General features: G+C 41.1%; 1 protein-coding gene across 2 annotated transcripts in view; it reads right to left on the minus strand.

Annotated features, from left to right (window-relative positions):
- tab2 (TGF-beta activated kinase 1 (MAP3K7) binding protein 2) overlaps positions 1 to 18218 on the minus strand; it is a 51530-nt gene extending 33312 nt beyond the window's left edge. For both annotated transcript variants that reach the window (XM_059356247.1, XM_059356246.1), the window contains exon 1: positions 17921 to 18218. The gene's annotated coding sequence lies outside the window, so the exon portion shown is untranslated. The remainder of the gene's footprint in view (positions 1 to 17920) is intronic.
- Between the last annotated feature and the right edge of the window lie 326 nt (positions 18219 to 18544).

Raw genomic sequence — 18544 nt, forward strand, 5'->3', positions numbered from 1 at the left:
GCTGCAGGAGGACTGTGTCTTCTTAAGGAGCCTCCAGCCCCGACGGCTCATTTCCTCTGAACATTTAAAGCTTTCTACATTCATTTTTCATTAGTCCAAGTGCCTTGCTCAGAGGCAGCTCCACTTTAGCTACTAAGAGAGGCGACAGCATTTCACAGACTCAGCCAGCCGGGGATTCAAACTGCTGACCTTCCGGCCTGCTGGAGCTGGAGCTTGGGTGGCAGTACTGTCTCTCAACACTTGCTGCGAGGCAATTGAACACAATGAGACTGTTGCACTCAGGCACTTAGCGATGACATGCCAAGTATGCACCAGCCAAATCTTCGCCCTTTATTGCCTTACGAAATGCACTTACTGTATGTCATCATGCTCTTTGAAACACACAGACAGCGGGACATTAACAGCACTTCTGTCTTTGGTCAGTTCATTCCATCAGTTCACTCCACCGCTCTTGGTGTTATCAGGTCCTAACACATAGGAAAACAGGCCTCTGAAGCCTTTTAAAGCCTTCACACCTCCTACAGGTCCTGCTTACAGATGCTGTTTCAGCAATAAAATCTAATTAAACATATCTACAGCTAATAACCCATAACAGACTTTTCTTATCAACTTAAAGGAATTATTGAAAACATCATGCTTTCACATTTCTCCAGAGGATATAAAAATCCTTATATATTTAACCATGTTCCAGTGCCTCCTAACTAGATCAGGCTCAGTCAAAGTTAGGCCCTGTAAACAGCACAGTTCCACATATTTTAAAATGTTAAGCTAAGAATGTGCATTGGTGGTGGAGAAGTCATTATGGATGCATCCCTGCTTTGGTGTATTACTAGGCGTCCGTGTGCTTGGCCGAGGAGAAAACCCTCCGCCGGAAATGCTTCCCGCAGCTGTTAGGAGTATCATTCTCCACCTTGAGGCCAACCAAAAGACAAATAGCAGCCAGGTCACGTGACTCCTCTGCTGCTGAGATGCCATTCAGTATTCCAGCCCTCCCAAAGCATTCAGGTCATACTTCCCTCAGTGAGAAGGCCCTTTTCACCTACATCAGGGAAATTGACCTGGAACCCGTTTAAAGTTAAGATCCCTGGGCCTAAAACCTTTATTTGTGCCCGTCTGATCTTGATACAGTTGATACACAACGTCAGCAGCTGAAAGCAGCATGGCTAATTATGCAAAGGGTCTCCGCTGATCATAGTGACAGCTAACTGTGTTCAGAGTGTCTGGTGCATGTTGTAAACAAACAGAGATCGCTAAGCTAACACCTCCTGCAGCAGCAGCACATACACACTGTACTGCTACAGAGCTAACTGTAGCTAACTGCCGCTAACAGCTGGCTCGTTAAGAAGAGTAAGAAGGAGTCGCTGGATTTGTCTCCAGTCGATTTCGTGAAAAATAGTCGCTAAGTTGGGAACACTGTTTCGCCGGCTTTTACAAATGGCGTGTGTTGTCGTTTTGTAGAGTACTACGTCACATCCCGCTTAGCGATCTAGTAACCAGGCTGTTTTCAGGGGAGAATAAAGACCCTGCTCTTCCACAGGGACTAATAAAGTCCAGACAAAAGTCCGCTCCAGACTGCTCGTCATCAAATTAGGGGCACTTCGGCGAGTGAGACTCGCCTTATTCCGGGCATTGCGCGGTAGTGAAAACAGCCCTATAGTGTGCTAGGTATTAAAATGATCATTTTAAATGAAAGTGTAAAGTTTCTGTTTTGTACTTTTAACCTAAATTGAAGCTAGGCTAAATATGTTCTGAGTCAGACCTCTATGCTGAAGACAGCCAGAGGACTTGGTAGAAGATGGTAAACTTACATGTTGCCACAGTGAGAAGAATACTAGCAGCCCCCAAATAGTCTAATAATAATAATAATCTAATCCTCTATTGTTAACAAATCATATTTATAGAAGCACAGAGGTAGTCTATTCCTCTATCAGGGATTAATGACGTCAGGTTTCCTCCTTAGTAATATGTCTGATAATTGTGTCAAAATGCCAAAAGGTGTAGTAATCATACACCACTTTGCAGCCATCATAGGGAATAAGCAGAGCCGCCACCAACACTGCATTTCTCTTTACATCCTTGGATTAATGTGTGCATGGCTCCCTTTCCCCACACAGCCATAGTTAGTTGGCCCATGTGGGGGAACCAGTGTTTACAGTCAGTGATCAGCTGAGGATGGGAGGGAAACACAGCCAGCGCTGGTTCCTATAGACGGGCACCAACAGGTGTGACGGGCACCAACAGGTGTGACGGGCACCAACAGGTGTGCCTTGGGGGACGCCAGCGCCGGCCGGGCCTGATACGCTGCACAGACCAGAACCCAAGGCAGCACATTCCTCTAAGGAATACCACAGCAGACCGGCGTTGTTGTGACATCTCTAATCAGGAACCAGGGCAGGCCAGGGGGTTGGGAGGCCAAAGTTTGCCATGGAAGGGAGAGAGGAAGAGTATGGGGGTCTGGGAAGAGGATAGGGGAGCAGAGAGGACTTAGCTACCCAAGGATATCTCTCACTTCCCTCTCCGAACTGGAGAAGTTTCCATGGATCAGTAAGTGAGAACAAGCTAACTATCACAAACATTTCAAATAAAGGAAGACTTTTGTGATGCCACTTTTAACACACAATCTTCCTTTTGTACTGGATTTGGCTGCTTCTTGAAACTTGTCTCTGCATTAAAAAAATGTGATGTGTCTGCACATTGCGGATGCGAGGGTGAAGTCTCCACAAGCTTTATTTGTGTGTATGTTTGCAGTGCTGTTGTGCAATCTCCAGTGGAGGGGGAAAATTCCTTTCAAAGTGTTATGGGAAGTAAAGTTTGTTTTCTTCCCCCTGCAGCTCAGGTGGTTATATCTGAGATGTGAAAGGTTGAAAGCATCGGCAAATATAGGGTCTAATTTAATAGACCACTACTGCTGCAAGAATTTCAGAGACCCACACAGGCAGTTGCCATTGGCAAAGCTACACTGAACCACAACAAACAAAGGCTTTTCAGCTGGGTGGACTCCGTTGTCCACCACGCCCTGACAATATGTTTTCAGAGTGAGACAGCAAGGGAGCAAGGGAGTACGAGAGCCTGAGGCCCACGCTGTTACTGATAGGACACTAGATCAAAGCCCCTTCCCATCGAAAACCTGAGAGAGATGAAAGACCATCAGCGGACTGTGGGAGAAATGATGAAGGACAGAACAGTCCCTGTATGGCATTTACAAACTGAACAGAAAAAGACAAGCTTTTTGTACCGCATCTGCAAGGAAAAGTTGGAGGGAGTCTAAGGGGCAACGGGGCCAAAACCTGCCCACAGGATAAGCAGAAGTGATAAGACAACAGACTGAAAACATGCAGCCAGGACTGGGAGGTCAGCTCACAATCTCAGCAGGCTCAGACTGACTAACGGCACATCACAACCACAGGTTATTCAAATCAACACAGCTCCTCACATGATCTCATGAGGAAGCAGATGTAAACAAACAGAGACTGACACAGTGCAACAACTTGCTGCTTTGAAGTGAGAAAAACTAAACAAGTCTGGATGAGAAACTGTTGTTAACACAGGTTGTTTATTCTTCAGAGAGATCTAAGGTGAGAGTTTAGCTGTTTAATACCTTATCTTTAATATCTGTCAACAGTAGCATGCTAGCTACTAACGTTAGCTTCAAGCTTTTGCATTGCATTTGGTGGCATTGCATGTTTACATCATCCAGATTTTAAATACTAAAACATGGATAATTGTTGGGTCTGAGAACAGTTTGGGGTCAAAGATAGGCTCTGGAAATCGGCCTCATTACTCGATAATTTGGGTCGAACGTTGGTTCTGACCAAGTCTCAAGACCAGATTTCTCCCTCGACAATCAGAAGAGGCCTGAATCTCTGTAGTCTGATCCAGCTTAAGTCACACTGCATCCAGTCCATGAATGCATGAAAAAACTATTCTAAGAAACCCACGCACAATGATCTACTGAAGATTTATTTAGATTCCTAATCAGATCAAGGTGGCTGCTGTATCTTTTACCATGCTTTTAGTAAACCTATTTCTACACAGCTGCAAAATTTGATTATGCTGCTTCACAGGAATCCCTTTAACGGAACGTTCCTGCCACTATAGAAGCTTCAATTTTAGCAGGATGGCATGTTTCAGACTGGGACACCAGCAACGATATGCAGGCTCAGGGTGACACGTCAGGTCTGGAAACTAGAGATGTTTTGATACCATTTTTCCCTTCCTGATGCCGATTCCGATACTTGTGCTGTGGGTATCGGCCGATACCGAGTACTGATCCGATACCAGTGTGTTATAGAAATAATATCATCCTACACCTGCATGACTGTGATATGATTATCATTGTGGTAAGGCCTGGCTCGGGTTAAACCCTTTGTAAAACATGAGTAAATACAGCAGATTCAAGCCATTTATTTTTCATATTTATTTTTCAATAAAACAGTATACCAAACAGTAGTGCAACAGCAACTTAAATAAATAAATCTGCGGGTCCGGGGGCATACTCCCCCTGTTCTAATGAACTATTCCATCTTAATCATTGCATATTTTAGAGAATTATCGTAAAGGAGAATAAGGGTTCTTCTATGTTTGATTTAAGGCATCTTATTTGAGAGTCTTCTTGTAAATTCTGTGGTGGACTCTGCTAACACATCCTTGTGCTCTTATTTTGAAAGCTACATGCGTTTGCTTTTATTTTGAAGGCGGGTCTAACACGTTCTTACCGTAATGCCGCATGGTGTGTTTAATTTACACTCAAAGTCAGAAGTTGAAAGTCGGAACTCGGAGCTCGGAACAACGTTGAAAATTCTGACATTCATGTAGACCTTGAACGCACCATCAGCAGCCGGACTGTTCATGTGCGCTGCAATGTAAATAGTCTAACTAACGGAACATTAATCCTGTTTTACCGACAATGTTTGTTGCTTAAAGTGGGGGGCACGGATCGGGACCACTATGAATCTGGGGGACATTTCCCCCGTCCCTCCTGCCATCTGCCTCATGCTGGTGGGAGATTCCAGTATGAAATATTATATATATGCTAGTGCTACTTAGCTTAGCTACTTAGCTTAGCTCCAAGCTAGCGTCAACCTGCTCTGACACATGTGTGTCTGTGTTATGTAATAAATTCCTCCTCATCCCTCTGAAACATCAGCTGCAGGTTGCAGCACAGCACCACTGTTTAAAAGAACTGTGCCAGAGTTTAACGGAGCGAACCAGTAAATAGATTACTGATTTAATAAATTACGTGGTATCAGATCGTTGCCTGGACTAAAGTCCTCGCTGATACCGATGTCAGCATTTTTGGCAGTATCAGATCAATTTCCGATTCTGGTATCGGAATCGGAACAACTCTACTGGAAACATGCCGGTCCAGATCAATGCAGTGTATTTATTTAATTGCAGTGAAAAGACAGAAAGAGACATAATAAAGAATAAAGGGAGACAGAATAAGTTTGCAACAGGAGACCACACCAAACCAAGACCCTCATAATGACAGGTTCTTCACTCAGGTTATACTAGCTTTCCAATTCTTCAAAATACATGTCACGGAAAGGAGGCTCTATATGTTCATGCATGTTAGAGAAGAAATGGGTCAACCAGTAGCATGAGTGTCTCATCACTAGGGATCCTGTTTTACACAACACAACTCATGATTAATACTGCTCAAAGGGAAGATTGTATCTTTCAAAGAAACTTGCAAACAATCGAGTGAGTTGCATTTACCCCCTGCAGACCATATAAATGAAGCAGTGGAAGCCAAATGTGAAAATGCAAAGTGGGGTGTTTCTCCGAGCGATGCACGAGTAGAGGAAGTGTTTGTGTCACACACACATATCCTGCTGCAGAGCTACAGTCTGCACAGCTCTGAGGAGCACTGAGGGCAAAGATAACTGCTGAACCATCTTCCTGTGCACTGTCACTCAGAGGTTATGTTCAGAAAGCAGCCCGTGTTGGCGGTGCAGTGACACATAACACTAGAAAGTAGATTTTGAGGATGTAAAAGAAAGCCAACAAGCAAGAGGATACTTGTAATTATTCTTGTTCAGCTCTTGTTCAAAGTTGCTTTGTCTTGTCAAAATGAATGCTAAGAGCTGTTGTTTCTGGCACCTTGTTTTGTGTGAAAGTTAAGTATAAGTCTGACAACAGGAAGTAAACACATTTTCGCCTGCATGTTAATATGATGCTGTTGTAACAGCACATTTGCTTGTCACTCAGAATAAAGGGCATGTAATCCTACTGGACTGCTGCTTCTATTGACCAATAAATCATAAAAACAAAAATGAACGCTTCAAGCACAACACTGATCCCACTAACAATGGCCAAGTGTCTGAAGAGCTGCACTGCTGTCTTTCCAAACATGCCTGTTTAACACACAGCGGTTCTGGTTCCAATTAGTTTAAATGCTACATCTGAAGGAAGCCGGCAGAGGAGCTCTACTATATTCCTTTAATTGATGGTTGCACTACTATCCTATTTCATAGCCAAGTTTCTGCAGAGGAAACTTGAAAAACACTTCATTAGCATGGAGTGCTGCTCTTTAATTATTCCACCACGTTTGAGCCTGATTTACAAGTGCCATTACATGAGATGTCTATTTTGAGTTGATTTATATAGCTGAACAAATCACTCGTCTGTACACTTTGGTAATATTATGGTTAATGTGCTCTTGTCTACAAACTTAAGCTGATTAAAAATGGCATTAGCTATTTCAGTCAGTAACTCTTCATTTCTACACACCACTGACATGGGAATGTTTCTGCATTTGTTGATCTTGTTTTTCTTGTATTCATCACCGAAACAAACAACAAGCTTCTGTCACATTTTTATGATTAATTTCAAACATCCTACTCCAATTAACAAGTAAAGAGAGGGGGTTTCTTACTGCTATCACACTTCACCAGTTTATCGTTGTATTATTCCGTTGCAGATGCATTACACCGTAATTAAGTGATGACAGGGTTGGAAATAAAAAAATGTGTCCACCTGCCACTGTGGACCAGCCAGTCAACCAGCAACTTTCTCATATTAACCAAAAGCTGTAACTGCATGTGAAAAAAATCAAATAAATCACCATTATTAGGGATGTCCCGATCAATCACGTGATCGGAAATCGTGGCTGATCACGTGGTTTCAGACTGGATCGGAATCGGACATTATGTCAGCGATCAGATATATGTATATTCAGCATGATATTATATTATTATATTATATATATATATATATTATATTATATTTTACTGCAGGCTGCAGGTCAATAAGCCAAGCAGAAGTTCACACACTCCAACCTTGGTGGCGCTAATGCACCTTAAAGTTGGTGCCGCCGCCATTACAAGAAGAAGAAGAAGAAAAAAACCAACAACACGGCGCGCGAGTATGTCCGCAGTCTGGAAGTATTTTAAAGTGAATGAAAATAACACTGCGACTGCAAACTGTAAGGTATGTAAACTGGGAATTTCAAGAGGAATCAAGGAAAAGGATGCACTGATTGTTCAAGCTACCTCAAAGAATTGCTCAAAGAATGTTTGTTAAATGATAAAATAAAAAAGGCACATCCTGGATCTGTTTCTTCGCTCTTCTTCGTTTTTTTAATGTATTATACAAGTATCGGATGGCGACTTGGTATCGGCAGATACTCAAAATCAAATGACTCGGACACATAATAACGCATTGGTTTATGTTTAACCCTTAATAGGACATTCATTGAAATACTTGCAAATTCCAAATTTCAACCCTAGAGAATATTGGAGGATATTACATACAGCCAGAATGTGTAAAAAAAATATACGAAAATAATATTTTGAGAAAAAAGTTTACGAGATCAAAGTGGCAAATCTACGAGAAAAAAATGCGCAGATTTATGAGATTTAAAGTGGTCAATCTGGGAGAAAAAAGTTGCTTTTTTTCCACTTTTTTCTTGTAAATCTGCAACTTTTTTCGCGCAGATTTCCCACTTTAAATCTCTTAAATCTGCAACTTTTTTTCTTGTAGATTTGCCACTTTAATCTAGTTAATTTGCCACTTTTTTTGTCTAAATATTACCCGAAGTTACCAAATATAGTTCTTTGCCTGATAATGATAATTATTTTAAGAATGTTCCACTCTGTACCACTGAAACCTATTCTGTCGTTCAGGTTGGCGATGAGGAGTCAAATCTTTTTAGCTGTCCAAAAAGTTAGCTACCAGCACCCGGAAGATTGAGTTATGAAATCCTGCCACCCATGTGTCCTTGTTACAGTATCGTATTTTCTCTTAGCTGGTGAATTAAGAAAATTGACCTGACACTGGAGGAAAACACCCACATTTGCTCTCCCATGTCTGAGTCCCTCATTCCTGTGAGGATTTCTAAAAGGCCTGAGCTTGTTTTTAACCCGCTGTCTACGTATGCTATTCCAAATTCGAGTGCTAAATGGTTTGGTAATCAAGTGAATCAGATCCCGTTCAGAAACCCTTCTAATTTAATTAAGATTAAAACCATAACTAATCAGTGCTGCGATTCACAGCAGGTATCTTCTAAATCTGTCCTTAAGTCTCAGGTAGATTTTAGGAGTTGTATTCATATGAATGTGCGCAGTCTGATTTCTAAAATGGATTACATTAACATCTGGGCTTTACAAACAAAGGCAGATATTTTTGTACTTTCTGAAACTTGGCTAACTGATCAGGTGGGTGATAATGATATTGCTCTTGATGGTATAATGTTTTCAGAACAGACAGATGCAGAAGAGGTGGTGGTGGGGCCATTTTTGTTAAGAAGAGTTTTTCTGTAGCTGTTGTTGACTCTGTGGCCATCCAAAAATGCTTTTAATACTTGGCCTTAATATATATATATAAGTGTCTCCTTAAGTAACAGCGCTAACGGTGGAAATATCACCACCGTTCGTCCCTCGTCTGCACCATCAACTGCCATTTCTGATTTGGCTCATCTGATCTCATCTTACTTTTCCTCCGAGGTCGTATTAATGGGTGACCTAAACCTTGATTGGTTTAGTAATGCACCTGATGGTCTAAAAGATCTGTGCACTGGTTTAAATCTCTCTCAACTGATATCTGCTCCTACAAGACCAGACCCATCAAATCTCGGGAAATCTTCATTTTTACTGGATCTTATATTAAAAAATAGGCCACACAATTTTAAATCCCCTGGGGTTCTCAAGCTTGATTTCAGTGACCATTGTCCAATTGCTTGTATCAGAGATGATAAACAAGTAAAATTCAGAGCCTCATTTAATTGTTAAGAGGAATTTTAAAAAGTTTGTGGACAAGGATTTTTTAAATTGATATTTCTTCTCTTGATACATCTTCCATAACTGACATTTCTGATCGTACCCTAGCTTTTTTTCTTTAATAATTTTATTATAGCTTTTATATTATATAGCGGATAGACATGCCCCTTTTAAGAAATTGAGAATAAGGAACAGATGCAACCCCTGGTTCTCCCAACTGCTTGGAACAACTCCCTGAATAAATAAAGGTGAAATGAAATGAAATGGAAAAATGTACAGGTGTGCACCTGTACATTTTGAACCTAGAGTGCCGATAGTGAACTTGACAAGCTGACTTTTCCTACATATATTTTTTAAAACAACAACAAATAGACTCACCCAGTAGTTGGAGGCCTGTGCAGCTTTCTGTCAGTTTCAGGAAACTGGAGCAGTGTTTTAGAGGAACAGAAACATCAGAAATGAAACCTCAAGGCCAGGTCAGGGGTAAAGCATGGCAACATGCACAATCTCAGTATACTCTTCTTCTATTTACTGATGCTTATAACGAGGAAGACAAAAAGAGGGTAAGCTTTAATAGAACCTGACTGCAGAGTGTGAGGCATGATGACAGCAAAGTGGAACTGAATCCCATCGCTGCAGTAACTACCAGTCGACAGAGACTCTGCCTGAAGCAGCTTCACAAAGTCACATTTTACCAGAAGTTCTAAGTCTAAAGCAAAATGTGAGTTGATACAATAAGAGCCCAAGAAAGACATAAGCAACTCATAATGAAACTGTAGGCAGCTCTTCTCCTCATTTTCTGGATCCCCCAAATGAAGAGTGGTTTAAGAAAGATCAGTTTTTGCTAACTGGTGTGATAGGAACAACTCTACTCTCTTTAATAACCTATGACCTTTATGATTCAACACCTAACTTCTAATCAGACATTACCTCATCTTCTTCATACATCTCCATTAACTTATCTGTATTACCTAATATGTGTGTTACTTCACCTATGCTGTTAGGCAGTTTGGCAAATAAAACGTTGCTCGTCATCACGTCTGCTAAATAAATGTCTAACTTATGGACGGGTATAAAGTGTTTCCCTTAGTTTTACAGTCTTAGATGGAAAAAAATGTACATTTTAACTTAGATGCATCAATCTTGTGCACTTTGAGAGCTAAACACAAACAGCAAACACCTCACACAACATTTTCACAGTCGGGAGATACCGTGACTTCTTTTTGCCCCCTGGAGAATTTTTTTTTTTCAATAAAAAGCCCAAATTTGGTGCCTCTGATACATTCTAATGCCACTATTCCATCATGTACACTGATCTTAATCATTGCAGATTTTAATGAAATATTGTAAAGGAGAATATGGGTTATTTTTTAACCTTATTTTGACAGTCTTCTTGTAAATTCTGTGGCGGAATCTGTTAACAAAGTGTGCTCTTATTCTGAAAGCTGCAGGTGTTTAGCGACAGGAAATAATTCAGGTTCACAGTTAAGCTTTTGGTGATTAAAGCAACATTAATTGTAAGCTAATGTTATCTCGCGGCTACCAGAACTTTATATTGTGAAAAGTGTAAATATACTTCAAGTAGCTTGAAATGTGACTTTAGCGTGGCAAATTATATATATATATTATTAGACTATAGCTGGCCGCCACATTCAGGTAATTAATGGGAAACTGCATCGGGGCGAACTCCACCGCGTGCAAGATATAGACCTGTTCTATAGGAAAGGTAACCTCAAATGACTTCTGTTATGATTTGGCGCTCTATAGAAAATACAATTAACTTGATCGTCATTTTGTTGATGTCGGCCATCATGTTGCATCTACAATCAGCTTTAATTCCTGGACAAATGATGTGCAGTGGTCAAAAGTATTTATTGGCTCCAGCTCCAATCAGCAGTGTTAAAAACACCCAAGTGGACACTATTTATTCTGATGCGATGCTCTGCATGGAAAACATTTTTTTATATTTTTATATTACCAGGTTCATACCCGCCACCAGCCAAACTTTGTTATAATACCCCTATTTGGTAATCAGTTCCTCCACTGAGAGTATTTTACATTTGATAAAAAAATATTTGGCCCTTCTGTTATTCAATAAGTCAGCAGTTAAAAAATGCAAGAGAACTATTGGCATTTTAATAAAGAAGTCAGGCAAAAATTGGCTTTTTCCATCATTCTGTGACCATGATCTGATTTAATGCTGCATTAGTATGCAAACGTGAAAGTTGGTTAGCTGTCTGACAAGTTGGAGACAGATTGTGTTACCTGCAGCTTTTCATCTAACAGCTCTAACTGTTCATTACTGCTGCAACATTTCAAACTGATCTGCTGTCAGAAAAAGCTGAGAATCACCGTTAAACAATCCTGGTCTGTGTCAATCTCACTGGCAAACACACTGCATTTCCAGTGACTGCTCCACAGTAACAGTCAACCCATGTTTTGCCAGTTAAATGCTTTTAATGTTAGGCTGCATTCTTTCTGTGACTGCAGGGCCACAGAACGAACAGACATCAATAATAACAATGCTGTGCAGCATCCCAATGTTGATTTATAATTCAAGTGTCAACATTAAAAGCTTCAGGTATTTGGTGGAAAACTACGAAGACTATATCTACTGAGCGGAAATGATACAAATGCACATAAATAGGGTAAATAAAATATTTCATGGGGGAGGGGGGACCATGCTCTCAGTTCTTTTTATGAATTTGTCATATTTTAACAAAGCAGAGCTCTGATTAATTTAAATCACATCAACAAAACAGCTTGGATGTGTTGACTGGCGGTGTTGCAGGATGTTGAACATTAATATTTTATATCTTGCGTTCGTTTATTTAACTTGGTTCACAGCATACGTCATGATTTAGGAGTATCATCTGTGTAACAGGAAATATTAAATCTATTAAAGTGAGCAATATGCATCAGAATTTACAAAAGTATAAATACAGCGCTGATGCATTTGTGACAAAAAAGAAAGGCATACTTGTCTACTGGCATTAAGAAAAGGGTCTATTGCCTATTTTCCTGTGTTTTAAAAAAAAAAATACCTGCATATACATGCTTATTATGGTAGAAACAGGCTATAAGTAATCGAGGAAGTCAAGCATGCAACAACTAAAGAGGCAGATATTACTGATCTAAAACCTTCACTAACAGAAGAGCCATTGTCGGCCAAAATAAGAGAAAAACAGTCAGAATGGAGCCGCACAGCTTCTTTTGAACCTTAGAATGAACATGAAACAGCCTGAAGTCTAAATAAGCCTATCAACATTAATGTAGGCCATAATGAGCATTAATATGATCATGTCAGAATGCAGAGTGCAAATCAGAGGTTGGAAACCGAAGAAATATCTCAGGAGATATGGAACCGAAAGCTAATCTAGCAAGGGAAACTCAGAACCAGACATGAAGTTGGCAAAATGTAGAGGTTACGGCACTTTTATAAGCTATGAAGCACATTGTAGTTGACTAAAATGTTTTTAAAACATTTTTACTGCCGTATATCATCTACACATTTTTACAATTGAAGAATACAAATTACTTTGGACCTACACCAATGATAAATTAAATTGAAAATGTAAAGAAATAAACCACAGGGAGCCACTTCAGATGGCTTGATGGGCCACATGTGGCCCTGGAGCCGCAGGTTGCCCACCCCTGATCTAGAACAAGCCAGAGCTTCCAGCTCAGAGATGTTTTATTGGACTTTCCAGAAACATAACTCCACATGAATGCCTATGCAATGTCTTGTGGATGTGTAAACAACAGGCAGTTATTGTCAAGGCTGCAGGTTTATTAAGGTTCGTTAAGGAGTTCATCAACAAATCAACAAATGGAGCTTTGTCATGTCAAAATAAAGCCTAATCATGCACAAACAGATAACCAAACCTCAAAAGCTATCGTGCACATGCTATCATAATTGTGGATAATTTAATGCTACTAAAGAGACAAACACTGCAGAATCAGAGCGGAGCAGCAGCTAGAGGTGCAGTGACTGTGCAGTGGACTGTGCAGTGTCAGCCTGGTGCAGTTTAACCCTTGAACTGGAGAGGACCAGGACCAGCAGCAGCATGTGGAATGGAGGACTCCATTTAAAGTGGAGAATCAGGAGAGCTGGCCAGGGGGAGGGGGCTTCTCTTCCTGACAGCAGCTCTGAGTGGGGGAGGGTCAGAAACTCTTCCTGAGTCTGCAGCAGTGGGCATAATGTGATGGATCCTTCCTTCCACCGACCTGATTCCCATTTGACATTATAAGTCTTATCCTGACGGTTTTACTCACACTGTGTAAATGTGGACAGTCACTGAGTGGAAGAACATCAAGTATCAAGTTAAATCTGAACTCATTCAGAGTCAGAACCTGTTTTGACACACAGAGAAAGCAGATGTAAGCTAATATGTGTCCCGGGTTGAGCTGACTCTGCACTGCTGATCAGAACAACAAGCATTTGTCCTCCATCCAAACACTCATATGTAGTAATTATCCTTTCCCTTGTGAGAGGGGGAGAGCTCTGCACCCCCACCCTTCGCTCTGACTGCTGATACGTTTTGCAAAACTGCAAATGTTAAATGAGGAAACAGGTTTAGCAGGAGAGAAGACTTAAGTGTTGGCACAGAGCTCGCGACAACATGCCACAACCTCTGCTTGTTGTAAAAGTTCTTCAACACAAGTGTTAGTCGAGCTTGTTTATTATACGAAGCAAACACATGAAGTGGAGCCATTCTTTACCTCCGTCAACCAGCAGCAAGGCAATTTAGGTAAAACTCTGAGTTTAGATCTATTATCTGAGCCCTCACTTACTCCTGTTGATTTAGCCTTTTAGCATATGGTAAAAAAGACAGAAAACAAAGAAATTAGCAGCTTGCTGTTCTGTACAAGTGCACCAGAATCCTGATGAAGCACTTAACAAACATTACTGCAGAGTCTGAATCCTCAGAGTGGCAGAGAGCAAAAAGCCTCCTAGCAACATATTTGTCCTGCTACAGGCACACATGGTTTCAGTTAGGGGTCTGCACCTATAAACACTTGGCCATGGCAGCTTATTGGTCAGGAAGTGCAATGTTGACTGCAAGTCAAGACAGGCACAAGCTGCTAATGAATGATATATATATATATATATATATATATACACCGTTACAGTTTAGATTGGAGGTGTTTAGAAGTCAACAGAGAAGTTTTTCTAAGCTTTTTACAGTTGTGAATGGGTGATTCAGTCTAAGTTCTGTCTATGAAGATTATAAGGACATACTTTATTACACTATTTTACTTTTATGTTAATGAACAATATAGCCATAATGAGGCACAATTCATTGTATTGTGCTAAAATAATATTTTCTAGATTTTTAAACATATTTTTGATTGACAAATGCATTACTGTAATGCATCCAGATAAAAATGTCATGGTTTCCCCCACACATATATACAATAAATATTTAATAACAGAATATAATCAAACATAGTGATTTTTAACAATGTATAAAGAACAAAATCTGAATGAAACTTGATGAGAAAAATGGTGAAATGTTACGGTAATGATAGAATCGTTTGCATTAAAATATGTGTATATTTTAATAAAATACATGTTGGTGATACCAGCTACTCTTGTGCATATTTGCTTGCCAAAGGAAAAAAAAACTTTCGTTGTTTTTTTTCATTTAAAAATGTGTTACGGTAATGAATGTTGTTGCTCACAGTGTCTCTAAAAATGTCAGAAAATACCTTAACATTTTTAAAATACATTATAAATTGATATTAAACAGTGACTTTTGATTGTATATGTTATAAAGAAAATATGTATTCAAGGCTCTTGAATGTTTGCCATGAGCTGCACCATGTTGATGAGAATCAGCTGAATATCCTCAGACAGGCAGAGAAACCAGTCAACTTAATAATAATAATAATAATAATAATAATAATTAATAATAATACTTCTGCTGAGGATGAAGAGTTCAATAAGAAGTCTGGACTATAAACAACAGTCAGGTGGCTTGTTCTCTGAATGTGTGATTTCTATGTGATTTCATGTTACAAAGCTGAATTAGGATTCACAGTTCACATTTCTTAGCTGCCAGAATAAAACCAGAAATTGGAGAAACAGCTGTGAAAGCTGACTTTCCAGCCACAAGAACAGTTTGCATCATTTGACTGGTGGCTGGTGTTAATATGACCAGTATTATAATAATATATGATAATATAAGACCAGTATTATAATAATACATGATAATATAAGACCAGTCTCACTCTCAGGTCTCACTGAGCCAGGCTGACCACCACAACAACCAAACGCCACCGTGGTCTGAAGGAGGTTATAAGAGGTTATAACCACACACTGCAATTAGAAGAGAACAAAATAAACTGGCTGTCAAAGGCTCAGACCAACAACACCCCCCCTCTTAGAGGTTTCCATCACAATAAAGTAGGAAAGTTATCAAACAGGTGAAGTGACTCACCTGATCCTTTAAACAGTCTGAAGTCTCTATTAGCTTTAGTTTAACTTTAACTGCTCCATGTGTAAATAATATAATTATAATATAATTCACTGACACCACGGACAGAGTTGTTTTTGCACTTTTTCAAAAGGCCGTTTTTGTCGGATTACAAATGTGATTTTATACATCCATACTCATGATAATTGGTAAACTTATTTTTTTCCTCTATAACCGTATTATCAAAATTGATGATTGTGCAAACTGTCACACTGTTCACGTCATGAATCAATATATTTCTGTCAGGTGATGGATAGTAGAGATAGATAGACAGATAGACAGATAGATAGATAGATAGATAGATAGTAGAGATGCAGAAGGAGATACAGGAGGAGAGGCTGGAGGAGGTAGAGCAGGAGGAGCAGGAGGAGCTGGAGGAGGAGAGCCTGGAGGCTCACAGGTTGAAAGAATAAACAGTCATGAGATGAAACATTGTGACATGAGCTGGAAAATAACTCAAAAAAAGGTGTAAAATTGTTGGTTCAGAGTAGGGCTGCACAATTAATACAATTTTAATCGTGATCACCGTTTTTGGCCGCCACGATTAAATTAACCTGAACGAACCAGCGTTCAGCAGGACGTGAAACATTACTGGACGCCAACAACAACACGCGCCATTTGTAAAAGCTGGCAAAGCAGTGTTCCCAACTTAGCGCCTTTGTTGCTAAATTTAGCGACTTTTCAGACCCCCTTAGCAACTATTTTTCAAAAAAAGTGACTGGAGACAAATCCAGCGACTTTTCCTGCTGTTATTGGAGACTTTTGGAGACTCGTTCTGACTCTTCTTAACGAGGCTTCATAAGAAGAGTAAGAACACAGTCCTCCTGCAGCAGTCTCTCCCAGCTGCAGAGCCAGAGGGGATGTGAACCCCTTAGCGTCCAGTCTGCAAATTGCTAACAGGCTAACAGTTAGCTCTGTAGCAGTACAGTGTGTATGTGCTGCTGCTGCAGGAGGATCCCTGTTTGTTTACAACAAGCACCAGACACTAAAAACTGTTCCTATTATTTGTTTAAAAGTGGTGCAATAAAAATAGAGATGTTTTCCCCAACATGATAAATAATAATATAATAAATATAACCGTGCAGCTAGTACAGAGTTCACTAACAAGGTGAAACACAGAACTGGAGGATAGTTTTGCTACATGCTTTACAAAAGTCCAAACCAAAAAAGCAACAGTAAACTGAAATGTACCAATAGAAAAGTAGAAGAACTAGTAGAAAACACAGTTATAGTTTTATTAAAGACCCCTCTGATCATAATGCTAGTTACTCATCAGATAGTTTCCCTGTCCACAACAACAGTCCAGAGTTAGAGGAAAGGGATTCAGAACTCTCGGGTGTTCCTGCTGCATCTAGAGACTACTGGAGATAAACCAACCCGTGGAGCAGTTTCACTGGAGCTACAATTCTCTGATTTAACGTTTCCATCCACGACGTTTCACAGCAGAGCTCAATGGAAAAAGTAGCCTAACATGGGCTACAAAACATGGAGCGGCAGCCAGACACAAAGACACAAATATCTGTTTACTCATGTTCATGTGTCTGTTTACTCATCTTCATATCTCTGTTTATATCTCTGTTTATGTCCATAAGTCCTCAGCGGGCTGAGGGAAACTTATCGACTGTTTTAAACTTCTCACACTGATTTATTTGCCAACTCGGCCGAGACGCAGCAGCTTCCCAGCAGCTAGCTGCTCGGCTAGCTGCTCGGCTAGCTCCTCGGCTAGCTCCTCGGCTAGCTGCTCGGCTAGCTCCTGGGCTAGCTGCTCGGCTAGCTCCTCGGCTAGCTGCTCGGCTAGCTCCTCGGCTAGCTGCTCGGCTAGCTCCTCGGCTAGCTGCTGGGCTAGCTCCTCGGCTAGCTGCTCGGCTAGCTCCTCGGCTAGCTGCTCGGCTAGCTCCTCGGCTAGCTGCTCGGCTAGCTGCTCGGCTAGCTCCTCGGCTAGCTGCTCGGCTAGCTCCTCGGCTAGCTGCTGGGCTAGCTGCTCGGCTAGCTGCTCGGCTAGCTCCTCGGCTAGCTCCTCGGCTAGCTGCTAGCTGCTACTGGACACAGAAAACTTTTTCCACTTCTCAGAACTTTTTCTCTCCAACAGAATGCAGCGGGGCATCCAGCGCGGACCGCTGGAGCCTCTGTAGAGCTTCCCCCTCCATAATAAAAGAGATTAAAGTGAACCTGGAGCTTGCTGCTAGCTGCTCCAGCTGCCGGACCGAGCCGAGCCGAGCTTACCTTCCGACCCGCCGCCGCCGCTCCCCGGGCCGCCTTCAACACCCGACACCGCCGCCGGAGCTCCAGAGGGCCGAGAGCTGGAGCAGAGAAGCCGAGAGGGTCCGGCAGGGAGACGCGGAGCCAGACACCGAGGCCCCGGGCCGTGAGGAGGATCCGCGCTAGGGGAGGACACCGAGCCGCTCTGAGACTCGGATCTGTTTGACAGCTCCTCTTTTCTGCCCCCCCTCCCCGCTTCAGCCCTGCGCTTTTCTCTTTTTCTCACTTCCAGCACATACGAATCAAAATACTGTCACACAATATGGCGGCTGCATCAGCGAGCTGCTATCGCGAGAGAACACTTGTTTTTCTTTTTTCTCTTTCCTAAAGTTGTTCTGAGGGAGGAGAGAAGAGAGGAGCCCAGCAGGACACTAACAACACTAACACTTTATTATAAAGGATATGATAATAAGATAATAATAATAATAAGATAATAATAATAACTAGAAAAATTCCTCTGGGGAAATTCTGAAAGGGCCACGGGGGGCTACTGCCGGTGTGTGTACACTATGATGAGATTCTTCAGAGATTTCAAACAATTAATACTAGTAATGTTATGATACTATTCCTCTTCAAGTATTTATTTAT

This window comes from Centropristis striata, chromosome 18 (genome assembly GCF_030273125.1).
Source record: "Centropristis striata isolate RG_2023a ecotype Rhode Island chromosome 18, C.striata_1.0, whole genome shotgun sequence".
Lineage (NCBI taxonomy): Eukaryota > Metazoa > Chordata > Actinopteri > Perciformes > Serranidae > Centropristis > Centropristis striata.